Consider the following 11407-nt stretch of genomic DNA (forward strand, 5'->3'; position numbering starts at 1 on the left):
TTAGATTACCACCTAGTCAGGCCCTCTGAGTCTTCCACAATAATCGTTAATTTCCCTCCTGGAATTTAGAGGTCAGGGTGTATCAGTTGCAGACCCTGGGGTGAATCAGTAGAGACAGAAAGAGGCCATAAAGGTCTTCTATTTTCTTCAATTTATATGCTCTGAAAGTTGGTGAAGTGGTCATCGGTAAAACTTTTGGAGGACAACTTTGTAGTTAAAAACACCTTCCCCCCAGAATATAAGAACATTTCTACCCCATAATGCCTCCTTTGGCATCTGCAGAAATACCAGCCTGATGGAGCAGAGAGAAGTAGGTACAAACGTGACCATCCCAGAGCTGTTCGTGACAGTCTCTTTGTTAGATCAATTACGAGACGTGTCCCAATTCCCCACACTTTCCTGTATCCCCTTTTCAGTCTCACTCAGCTCCTTCCATCAAGAGGTGGAGTTGGCCTCCCCAGCCCTTGAATCTGGACCGGCTTCTGACTAGCTTTGGCCAATGGAACGTGGTGGAAGTGATCACGTGCCAGTTGCGATGTTGGCCTCAAGAGCCCTTGTATGCTCCCACTTGCTCTCTTGGACACCTGCGACCAACATAAGTACAAGCCCAGGCTAGTCTGCTGCAGGATGGGAGACCAGGTGGAAGAGAATCATCTCAGGTGAGGCCATCCCAGACCAGGCAGCCCCTAGCCGATCCTCCAGCTGACGGCAGGTGCCTGCGTGGCCCCCACCTAGGAATCGGCTTCACCTGGCCCAGATGGGGGCCGCTCAGCTGACTTCGGACTCATGAGCATAGTAAATGCTTTTTTTAAACCACTAAGCTTTGGCGTTGTCAGAGAGTCATTACTTATAGTGCTAAAAAAACGATACAGCCCCAAACTGGAGGCAACCCAGATGTCCATCGATGCCAGGGCCGGAGGCATCAACAGTGGCATGGCTGGACAGCCAGAACACCCTGCAGCCATTAAGAAATGAGGTCAATCCATATGGCCTGACCTGGAAGATGTCCCTGATATATCGGTGAGGGAAAAAAAGCAAGTGACTGATCAATATAGATGCCATGACCCCACTTTTGCTTTTTAAAAAAGTCTGTATATGAAAATAGAGAGAGTAGATACACTTAGGAAACCACCTGCTGTGATGTACGGCAAACTCTTCGTCAGTGTGACCTGTAGAGGAGACAAGAAGGGGTTTTATATTTTTTGCTTTCTTTCTTGTTGTTTTTTTTTAAGTGAAGATTATTTGGAAGCAAAACGAAGCTGTTTTCAATATCGGTATTTGTCCACATACAGATGTGGCAGCTTTTTCTCTTCCACCCTGGCCCACGTGCCCTCCTTCCTATAGCAAGACCCACATCCTTGACCCCTTGATCACTCAGGCATTCACGGCACATCCCAAACCTCTCAGGAATTTGTCTTCTAATATTAGGATCAAGTCCCACCTTCATGGTACATAAATAGGGAAACTGAGGCACAAAGGGGTCAAGGAGATGTCGGGGGACTCTTTGAGAGGCTGCAACCAAGCCGAGGCAAGACACAGGTATCCTGGGGAGCCAGTCACTTCAAGTAGCCCAGAGCGACCCCTGTCCCCAGCCCTGACTCTGCCGGTTCCAATTCCGAGGAAGGGGGGCCGATGGATCTGGGACAAACTTGGTCCTTCTTAGGAGACGAAGGAGGGGCCGTGAGGAGAGGTAAAGGGACAGAGCCAAAGAGGCGGAGGGATGGGAGGGTGGTGGGCATCAGTGCCAGCTTCAGCCTAGAGCCTCCGGCAGCAGCCAGATAATAAGCAAGAATAATAGAGGAAAGAGAGCGAAATGTCACACGCGCTCTGGTGCCATTAGCCACCAGAGAAGGGAAATATCACATAATTAGGCCAGGCCTTTGTTTGCCTTTGTGGAGGAGGAGTGTGAGGGGGCCTGGCTGGGGCGGGGGGGGGGGGGGCTGTGACTCTGGGGGCAGGGTGAGGAGGCGATGAGACGGGATTGCAAGGTTGAGGTTCCTGGACCCTCAGCCTCCAGTCCCCAGGCCCTGGGCCTCCGGATGTGCCTGGCAGGGGGTGTGGTGGCAGTGGGGACAGCGAAAGCATGGGACTCGTTCCACCTCAGGACTGAGACACAGAGCACCGAGCGTCCTTGCTTAACTGTCTTTGCCGCTGTTTGTTTATATTTCCCTCGTTATTACCCAAGTCACAGAAACGCCCGGGTAATAGCTGTAAAATTACACACTCGCAGCTAATTCGGGGACGACTCTTGGCACAGCAGCCGCGTTTTAAGGAGAAATAAACAAGGCCTGAAATAAAAGTCGGCAGGAATACAAATCTGCTGCAATGAGGCCGGCTCCCCCTCCTCCCCCCGCCCCCCAACAAGCAGCACGAAGCGCTCTCTCTGCTCCTGCGCACAGGCACACCCAGGCTCAGGGACCCGCAGGCCAGGCTTTCCTATTCCCTGCAGGGACACTGAGAAGGCTCTTAACCACCGCCCATCCCTCGAGTCCCAGATGCAGGGCTGGGGGCCGGGTCCCCATGTCCTGATTCCCCTCATCTCCCGGTGCCCACCTTCCTTTCTCCCCTAGCTATGGAGGCCCTGTGCATCAGCTCACCCTTCCTCTGTTTCACTCCACACGTTTCTTGAGCACATACTTTGTGCCACGCATTGTGCTCTAGTGGTAAAAACACACACATCCAGATTCTTTCTTGATATCCGACAACTCCGTGCATGAATAAATGTATACTAACAAGGGAGGATACTGCTCTAAAGGAAGAGAATGGCATGGAATGGGAGAGGACAAGGTAGGAATTGTTTCAGTTGGGGGGTTCAGGAAAGACCTCTTTTAGAGGAAAGGAGAGGCTTAATTGAGTTGAGGCCTGGAAGTGAGAGTTTTCTGGGTACAGACTGGGGAGTCCAGTAGTCCAGAGGGAGGGGGGAAACAGCATAAGCAAAGGCCCTGAGGCAGGAAGGCTGGTATGGCACTGTGATGTGGCCTAGAGGGACCACATAAGTGCTGTAGGCTTCTTTAATGATCTGGGAAAAGTTATGAGATTCTAAGGAAAGGGGGAATGAAATATGATTTATGGTTTTGCGACATCTCCCTGCTTGGCTGAGAGAGGCTTGTGGAGGAGTGAGAAGGAATGCCAGCAGCCAGGAAAGGCTGTTTCAGTCATCCTGGTGAGGGATGACAGTGGCTCAGGGAAAGGACTGTGGTGATGTGGACAGGAGGGGCATGAGAGAGATCCCAAAGGCAGACAAGACTTGGGTTTCAGGGTGAGGGAGAATGGGTCAAGGGGGCTGGAGATGGGAGGTGCTTTCCGCAAGGTGGAGAGACCAGGAGGGGCAAGTTTCAGACCCGTGTCTGAGGTGGAAGAGTGCCCACTGTCCTGGCGTTGGACCACAGGCCTTCTCTGGGAGCCTCACACAGCCTGGTAGCTGGCTTGGAAGAGATGGGGGCTTCTCCTTGTCTTTGTCAGGCTGGTGGGCTAGGCTGGGGGCAGAAGGCCCCAGCCTCCCAGGACCTGCTGAGGGGAACTGCATTGGCACAACTTGCCTGGGGTTGCTGAGGGAGCTGTGTCCGTCAGCATTGCCTCGCTGGGCCTTGCAGACCCTGGACAGGGTCGGCTCCAGCCTCCTTGCCTCTTGGGAGAGCCCTGGGAGGGAGAGGCTTCGGGCTAAACGGCCTCCTCATAACCGAGCACACCTAAAAAAGGTTGTCAAATGTCATTTGGCTTACACACCATAAATTGTCTCGGTTCTTCCAGGTCTGGCCCTGCCACTGACATTCCCTTTGATCCCCGACACCTCCCTCCTCCCAGGACTTCCATTGACTTATCCATAGATCAGCTGGGGTGTGGCATGGAGGTGGACCGTGTGTCCCCTGAGGGCCTGTTCTGCTCTAATGTTCTGTTGCCTAATGGAGAATGAGGCCAACAACCATTGGCCCCTGAAGACCAGCCCACTGGCACGAGTGTGGTCAGGGGCAGGAAATCCAAGGAGCAATAGTGCCTTGCCCTGCTTTGCATTGCTCCACCCCTGCAGGATGGAGAGCCTGGCCCCCAAACCTTGAGGTCACTTAACAACAATGTCTGAGCTCTGCACCCTGACAGGAGCACGGGGAGACATACACTGTGCCGTCTGGAGCCAGGAGCACCTGGAGATGCTTGAGCGGACGTTTGGCTTTCCCCCAGCCCCCCTTCCCCCACTGCCGCCTTGGCCTCACGGAGGTCCTCGTCTATACCTTCCCATCTTCCCTCCTGTGTTTAGATACAACTAGGAACAGCTGAAACATTTTATTTCTTATTTTGGAAAGGGAACACATTCACATCCTTCAAAAATAATGATAATAATAATACGGCATGGAATAAAAAAATTTCCTCCTCCTTTTATTTTCACGTGTCTACAGTCAGGGTTTCATCTGTTTTCAGAAATCAACGCGGGTGCAAAGGGCTGACTAAGTCCTCTGGGGGCTTCCGAGATGCGGCAAAGGCCCCCCATCACCGCCACCCCCAGGCCCAGGGCTGCCACCATCACCAGAGGAGAATCAATCGGACACTTTCAAATATTTATGAAACACGGATGGATTTTCTCAGGCTGGAGTTGTAGCTTTCATGGAATTTGGCTTTATTAGCCAGAAAGTCAATATTTTCCCTGGACCACCGCCGAGAGGCCTGCGTTCTTCTCGTGCTCCCAGTCCCACGGGCCCAGCTGCTCCTTGCCGTGTCAGCTTCTTGGCGGCGGCTCTCGACTGCTCTGCTGATGGGAGCTGGTGGGGAGCAACACAGAGAGGCCAGGCCTCAGGGGTCTCCCCTCTGAGCCTCAGCTCCCCAGTTTGGAAAAAGGGAAGCCCGGCCGATCGTTGAGTTCCATTGCTGCAGTCTGGGGTCTCCCTAAGTGCAGGCCTCAGTCTCTCTCCTCCCTGCATTCCTCAACACCGGGCAAAGTTTGAGTTTGGATACTTTCTTCCCTGTAGGACGGCACAATCAAGCCTCCAGTATTCTGAAAGGAGGAAATTTCCCTGCGCTCTGAGGGCCCAGGACCCGTGGGCTTTGTGCCCACATCATCGCTCCTTCCTGCTGGGCCAGGGAAAGTGGCTGTTACAGAGCTGCTGGGCTCCCAGTCTGGTCGGGGTGAGGGATGGTCACAGAGCATGGCTGATGGGAAGCAGAGCTGACGGTTCACAACCCTGAGGTCAGAACCGGGGGAAGCAGGAGAGTTAATGAGCTTGGCTGTGATGGGGTGGATGGGGGAGCACGTGATGCAGAGGCAGGGAGGGGGAAGAGGCAGGCAGGCGCCTTCCTGGCATGAGGGGGTCTCTGCTGGGCCTCCTTACCTCTGTCCAGCCTTTTGAAGTGTGTGTGTATATTTAATTTGATGGTCTTAGGATCTAAAAAGATTTAAACATGTATTCAAGTAATATGAATACATGAATACATTTTCACCATGATATACAAGCATGTCACACAGGAGGCTTCCTCTCCCCACCCAGTATCCTCCACTGTTTACCAATCTGAGCAGCCTGATAGGTAGTTGCAGACTTTCCCCACATATCATATTTATATACACAATATCTACATGTACACTGATACGATGTTCTTTAATAACATAAATAGGATCCTACTAGATATATCTTAGGTTTTGGAATTTACTTTTTTCCCCAGAAGCTTTGGGGATTTTCCACATAATTATATGTAGACCTGCCTTTCTTCATCTAGCCGGTCCCAGGTATTTCTTACAAAGGATGGGCCTTAGTTCTTTTAACAATGTCTCTGCTGATGGGCATTCAGGCTGTTTCTTGTTCTTTGCTATTGTAAACGGTGATGCTGGGAACATCCCAGATGATCCTACTCTCTGGCCTAGCCCAGACGTCCCCTCAGTCTCCAGGTGTGTGGGGCTCACACAGCTGGGAGGAAGTGTCTGATACACACACACACACACACACACACACACACGCACACACACCCTGAGTAGGAAAGATTGAAGGCCTGGTCCCTCCTATGGGAGAAGCCAAACGCTGAGCCCAGAGGTATAGCTTGTCCAGCTCTATGCTGGTCTCTGCATTTCAGTGGGAGACAAATGAAGGAAGCCCCGTCCCACCCACTCAGATAGCCCGGGCCAGGCCTGGTGGACAAATTCCAAACCAAGCCAGAGTTTGGACTCTGGGGCTTCAGGAGTTCAGGGAAGGAGGCAGCCCAGGGCCAGGATCCATCGAAGAATGAGGCCCTGATGGCAGACAGCTTTAGCAGCACACAGGCAAGGCAGGCTTCCTGGAGGAGTAGAGAGACCGCACCGAGTGGGTCTCCTAGCGTGTGCCCTGGTGTGAGACATGCCTGGTAACTCTCCCACCTCATCACTTATTGGATGTGCAACCAGGAACCCTCTCCGTGCCACAGTGCCCTTGTCTGTGAAATAGAAATTATAATTGGTTTGAACCCAGAGGGCTGTCGTGATGATCCCAATTGTTTGTGATGGAGCCTGGCACAAAGCAACTGCTGGACAAAGAGTCATTTTTGTGATTATTTTCATCAGTGTGATTAAAGGACGGAAAGCATCTGAAAACCTGAAGGAGCAGTGTGCACTGCCCGCGGCCGCGAGCGTGGGGCGAGCAGCCCCGAGGCTGCCCTGATCTCAGAGGCCCTACCTCTCCAGAAACAAGGGAGCCTGGCACAGCGTCACAGGCAGTGGGATTATCTCAAGCCTGCCCCAGCACCCCTGCCCAGGTACCGAACTTCACCAACTTTCACCCCTCAAGCTGTATGGCCACTGACCCCATCCTAAAGGTGGCATCTAGGTACAGTGAAGCTTCGGGAAGATATTTGGGGCCTGCAGAAGGTAGGAAGTAAGTGGATGGCCACCCACTTTGACCGTGCACAAGGTCAGCTCTTGTGGGCGGGAGCAGGTGGGTCAATCAGACCACCAATGAGCAGCTCTCAAGGGACAGAACAGGTGCCTTTCCTGGTCTGGGCCTCTATTTTCTCCTCCATACGATGGGAAGGCAGTGGCAGAGGCCCAGATGTCAGTGGCTGTCTCTGGGCTAGCAGTCCAGGGCAGAAGACAAATGTGGAGGATGGAGTACGTCTGCCCTTGGGGAGACCCCTCCCGCGAGACCCCTCCCCTGACAGGTGGCAGGAAGCTGGGATAGGACAGTCCCTTCCTGTCCCTTCTTGCTGCCCCACAGGTGACAGCTCCTCCACTCTCTGAATGAGACTGAGGCTGACTGACAAGAAGGCTCCAGAGCCAAGCTGTCAGCAAGTGCCCCCTGCCACATTTGTGTGGCTAATTTGCATAAAATTTGCATAACTCTGCATGATTTAGGAAGCAGCCCGTGCTCATCTAGGGCAGTCCAATTCACCGTGATTTTATGAGCTTTGAAGTAGCCCTTTCTTTTCCTGCCTGCTCCCCCTCCTTCCCTTTTCCCTGAGTCCGGCCTGTCAGATCCCACTGTGTCTGCTCACCTCTCCCAGGCTGGAGGCTGGGCCTCCCAGGCTTGCTTGGGTCCCCAAAGGGAAAGCCCTCTGAAGCTGCCGAGTGTCATTGCCTGGGAGCTTGACATAGGCCCCGGCCCAACCCTGTAAGAGGCCTTCACAAAGAAGATCTGGAGACTCTGAGAAAACTCTAGGTGGTTCACCAAGAACGAATCCTGTCAAAGTGACTGAATCCTTTGTCCTGACAGGGCACTAAGGTGCAGAGTGAGTCTACGTCCCTTTGAGACTTTGCACCTGATGTTCCTAAGATCAGGATAGTGCCCTGAGGCTCAGTGGTGGGGCCAGGGCTTTGACTAATCAAACAGCTGTACCCAAGGGAACTGACTCATGGCTTACTGGGGATGTCCCTACAGCTACGCCACAAGGCTCTGTCTCTACGCTTTCAACATTTTTTATTCTTGGATTAGTCAAGACTCCATTGGGTACAAGTGACACTAACTCAACTCCAACTGGATTAAGCAAAAGAAAAAAAAAGAGAGAGGGGAGATTTATTCGCTGGTGTAACTGAGAAATCCAGGGGTATGTGGACTTCAGGCACGGCTGGATCTAGAGGCTCAGTTGCTCTCATGAGGATGTGGTCTCTGTGCTCTGCCTCCCTTGGTGTTGGCTAAAGCTGTCATCTTTCCAGAAGCTCCTGTGTTATATCCTATCAGCTCCAAATCCACACTTGATCTTAGCCAAAAGACTGAGAAGCAATATACCAGCTCCAAGTCCAGAAGAGTCAGAATTTCTTTCCACTAGTTCCAGTTCAAGTGTAGAACACAGTCTTATTGGGTTAGCTTGGGTTGCATACCCAAAGCAGAAGCCGTCGTGGTGACCCTCCTGTGTGTGTGTGTGGGTGGGGGTGAGTGGTAGTTGTGTGGGTGGGTGTGGGTGTGTGGCCCTCTCATTGCCCAGACAAAGGTTACATGGCCACCTGAGGTAGGGACAAAGTTAGTCCTACTATAAGGATTGAGGGTGGGAAGGCAGAGGTTCCACTGGGGAAAATCAGAGACCCTTTCCTGAAGACAGGGAGATGGGGTACTGAGCAGACTGACTCCAGCCGGGCACGCAGTGGTTTCCGTGAAAGAATATGTAGATGCCAACCTGAGGGGCAGGGAACTGGAGACTGGGAAAGAGGAGGTCTGGGAGACTCTGGAGGGAGAGCATGTGGTGGGTGTCTGGTGATGTGAATTTGCCTTCCTGCTAAGGCAGGACTTGGATGGGATTTGAACCTAGCCCCACTGGTACCTAGGCACTGGGTGGGGAAGCCAGGATATCCAGGTACCGCGGAGCCCTGAGCCACCCGACCTCTGCAAAACAAAGACAATGAGATCGTAGAGCAGAAGGGACTGCAGTGACCATCTGGATAAGGAACAAGAGGCATTGTCATTTAGCTCTGATGGAGGGTAGGCAGAGAAGACCCTGGATTTCTTTCCAACAAATGCTGACCAAGCCCTGGCCCTTTAACGCTAGGGAGGCAGAGAGAAGGCAGTAATTACAGACAAGAGAAGCCTCCATTTTAACACAATCTTTTATCAATTGCAAGTGCTCCATCCCATCAGAGGCCAGAATTGCTGAGTCTGCCCTCCTGCCTCAGATGAGCTCAGCACTTTCCCTGCACACACAGGTCCTTGAGGTGCCCCATCCAGGACGGAGGCTGGAGCTCAGATCTGGGGCTCCCAACCCTGCATGCACCCCACTGCCAAGGCCAGTCTGGGGAGTGGGGGGCAGACCTTGCCAGCTTTGCCTGGGGTCTGCCAGAACCCAGGTTTTTCTTTAAGCACACTCTGCCCCGGGAAAGGCCTACACTTGCCAGCACTCGTGATGAGCCAGACACTGGGCTAAGTGCTGTTACTCATTTTTTAAAAAAATTTTTTTATTTTTTATTAACATATAATGTATTATTTGCCCCAGGAGTTCAGGTCTGTGAATTGCCAGGTTTATATACTTCACAGCTCTCACCGTAGCACATACCTTCCCCAATGTCCATAACCCAACCACCCTCTCTATGCCCCCATCCCCCTGGCAACCCTCAGTTTGTTTTGTGAGATTAAGAGTCTCTTATGGTTTCTCTCCCTCCCTATCCCAACTTGTTTCATTTTTTCCTTCCCTGCTGTTACTCATTTAATTCTCAACGACCCACGAGAAAGTTACGATGATCACTACCCGCTTCCTCAACACGGAGACGTGTGACCCAGAGAAGTTAAGCAACTTGCTCAGGGGCACAGCCAGCAAATAGCAGTGTGGTCTGAACCTCCAAGACTTGGGTTCTTTATATTGTACTGTGTCCCTTCCTGCTTTTGTGCCTCAGTCCCACCATCCGCACAATGGGCAGAATATCACCTGTGTGTCATGCTCCAGAGCCATAGGGAGGATAACACAAGACTGCAGAAGACAGAGCTTGAGAAAGTGTCCCGTAAGCCAGAGCCCTTGTCCTCTTGTCCTCACTGCCAGGGAGGAGCAGGGGGAGGCAGGAGGCCACAGCTCCAGAAGACCTGGATAGACAGAATGCATGGAGGAAGACAGTCAGCTGTGTCTCCCACTGCAAAGAGCAGGAGGAGTGGGGGAATGGCCTTTAGAGGTGCAGGATGGGACCTTAGCTGTCCAGGTCTGAGAGTAGAGGATTTGAGCTAGCAGGGGAGGAGGAAGAAGGGAGGGTGGGGAACAGCTATTAGGAGAGAGCTTTCTGATGCTGAGGAAATGGGGGCATGCTTGGGTCAGAGTAGGTGCTGCCTGGAGGAGGAAGGGGCAAATGCCCCTGCTAGGGGCAGCTCTCTGGCCATTAACCATTACCTCCTTACAACAGTCCCCTGCCATACTGGTGTTGTGCCCATTTTATGGAGGAGGAAATTGAGGCTCGGAGAGACAAAGCCACTGATGGGTCTCCCAGCTGGGGGCTGTGGGGGCTGGAGTTCACACAGGGCTGAGCTGGCCTATGCTCCCTGCTTGCCCACTCACTGTCTGTGGTTTGGGACACACAGACAAATGCCTTATTTCTGTACACTGTCACTTAGTTTTCCACGGCTCAAGCATTGAGCGCTCTGTTGGAAGGCTCAGGGTTTCCCAGGGCAGGAGGGAAGCTCTCTTGAGGTCATCCCAGCCATGTGACCAGCAATCTCTCCCAGAGCCCCTGCCTTCCTCCAGAGGAAGGTTCAGGAAGGTTCAGAGGAAGAGGCCCAGCATCAGGAACTTTCTACCAGTCACTGCTCTCACCAAGATGACAAACAGCTCCTTGAGGTGGTGAGCTTCCCACTCCTCAGGCTGTGAAAGCAGAGGCCGGACTCCGTCTGGTCTGGGCCCCTGCAGTACATCATGCCTCCAATGTCCCTCCCAATTCTTAGGGAAGCTTCACACCCAATAATGGAATTTCTGGAAGACCAGGTCACAGGAGTTGGGGGTGGGGGTGGGGCTCTCTCAAAGCTCTTCTGACTTCATTGTACTTCTCTTCTTCTGCGTACAGATGTCCCTGTCCCAGGTTGTCCCTGAACATAAGTTGGGCAGACCCTCATAGAAATAGCCAGCAACCCGCTGTGCGTGCCTGTGGCAGGTGTCTGGAGCAAGAGGGGAGAGAGAGGCCCAGGCCTGTGTGCCCAGAGCAGTCAGCTCCTTCAAGCGGCCTCAGGCTGCCTGGGTCTCCCTGGGAAGCCACTCATCCCATCTCCTGGGGGTGGGGGCAGCTTCCGGAGGATCCACACACCCACGCAGGAGACATTTGGGGCACTTCCCGACTTCACCGACCGTTTCTGCTTCCAAGCCCTGGGCGGCTGTGAATTTCCTTCCAAGTCTCAGATCCACAGATGCCAACTGGTGGTTACCTGGCAACGCAGCAAATGCTGGTCTGTGCCCCCCATCCTGGGCTTAGTGAGACCTTAGAAGGCATGATACCCTATGGACTCGGCTTATTTTTTAAAAAATATCTGGGCACTAAGTAAAAATAACTGCCCGGGGCAAACAC

This window comes from Meles meles, chromosome 6 (assembly GCF_922984935.1).
Source record: "Meles meles chromosome 6, mMelMel3.1 paternal haplotype, whole genome shotgun sequence".
Lineage (NCBI taxonomy): Eukaryota > Metazoa > Chordata > Mammalia > Carnivora > Mustelidae > Meles > Meles meles.